The sequence below is a fragment of the Myotis brandtii genome, unplaced genomic scaffold (genome assembly GCF_000412655.1).
Source record: "Myotis brandtii unplaced genomic scaffold, ASM41265v1 scaffold8, whole genome shotgun sequence".
Classification (NCBI taxonomy): Eukaryota; Metazoa; Chordata; class Mammalia; order Chiroptera; family Vespertilionidae; genus Myotis; species Myotis brandtii.
Genome location: NW_005371219.1, coordinates 8,433,820 through 8,435,312, shown reverse-complemented (window position 1 = coordinate 8,435,312; position 1,493 = coordinate 8,433,820). Strand labels below are relative to the sequence as shown.

At 53.5% G+C, this 1,493-nt stretch overlaps 1 protein-coding gene across 1 annotated transcript in view; it reads right to left on the bottom strand.

The window, feature by feature from the left end:
* Positions 1 to 1,493, bottom strand: part of OSTM1 (osteopetrosis associated transmembrane protein 1) — a 70,352-nt gene that overhangs the window by 67,807 nt on the left and 1,052 nt on the right. The window lies entirely within an intron of this gene.

The following is a 1,493-nucleotide window of genomic DNA, read 5'->3' as shown; positions in this document are numbered from 1 at the left end:
GCGCAGGGCGCGCCCCGGGAGCTGAACGAGGTGCTACCCACCCGGGAGCTCCCCACGGAGGACGGCGAGGGCAGGGTGTAGGAAAGGGTGACGAGAGAGATCCACCCCTCCACTCTCACCCGGTCGGTTCCCAGCAGCCGGAGCGAAGAGAGAGGGACCGAGCAGCTGACCGTGTAGGTGGAGGAATGGAAGGTGCGACCTAGGCCCTCACTTGCACCCGGACCTGAGCTGGGTAGCTTCTAATTTTAGGAAAGACTTATTTTGCAAACTGGAACCAAAGTATAGACGCCCCCCGCCCACACACACACACCCTCCCACGGAACCCAGGTCCACAGCTCCAGGGCGCAGCGCTCCCAGCCCCAGGACGCGGGGAGCAGCCTTAGAAAATGCGCGCCGGGGGACCGAGGGCAGAGCACAGCGCTATTCCCACAGAGGCGGCGGCTGAGGCCTAAGGCAGCCGCATTCAGCCTGACTTTCTTGCACATTTTTTAAATCGTATATCTTGGCAGGGGGGTGGGAGGTGTGTTTCTTCATGCCGACTTCTGTAAGGCTCTCTGAAGTACATCGGGGAGCAGAGAGACAAGGGTGGGGACGAGGAGAAGAAAAAGAAAGACTCTCCCCTCTCCTCCCGCCACCCCTCCTCAAGTTTAAAAAGAATGAATCCAGCAGGCAAGTCTGCAGCCCTGAAGGTTTAACTTTTTTTCTTTGCAGCTTGTCAATGCGACCATTGCTTTGATGGGAGGCTCCTCAAGGTGACACATTTCTGAACTTCACCCCTTTTCAAGCTAACTCCCTACCTCCTTGTTAGTGGCCAGCTCTGAACTTCTGCAGCGTGTTTTTGTGTGAGTCAAGGCTCATTCACAGGCGCTTTTGTGGGCCTCTCCTCCTTTCAGGCCTCAGCGTGTTACACCAATTAAAGGGCGACGTGCTGTAAATGTAATGGGCCGGGCAGCGATTGTTTCTGACAAGCAACAAAACACATAGATCCACCCCTTAGATTAGGCCGTTGAAGGGGAGGTTGAGGCCGGTCAGTTTACTGAATAGTTTGTGAACTGTAATTCTGAGGACTCATGTGAAAAAAAAGTCTCTTCCCACCTCCCTCGCCTTGCTCCCCCTCTCCATTAGCTAAAGAAAAAGAAAGAAAGAAAGAAAGAAAGAAAGAAAGAAAGAAGAAAGAAGAAAGAGAGCGAGAGAAACAAGTGACATCCCTGGGGCAGAATAGGGTCACTAAAGATAAAACCTGGGTTAGGGGCTTGTCCAGTCATTTGCACGGTTCGAAAAGCCCCTTCAGTTCTTTCCCCGCCTTCCTTTCTCTTTGAAGTTGGCCCTCAGTTTTACTGGCCATGGTGGCCTTCTCCTCTGATGGTGGGCCTGGTTCCCCCCACATTAGATGTGAGATCAGGGTAGAAGTGGGGAAAAGGCAGGTTGTCTTAGGAAATTCCTTTGGAGTTTGATCTGTCCTCCTGGGGCACAGATGAGTGCAGGGCAGCAGC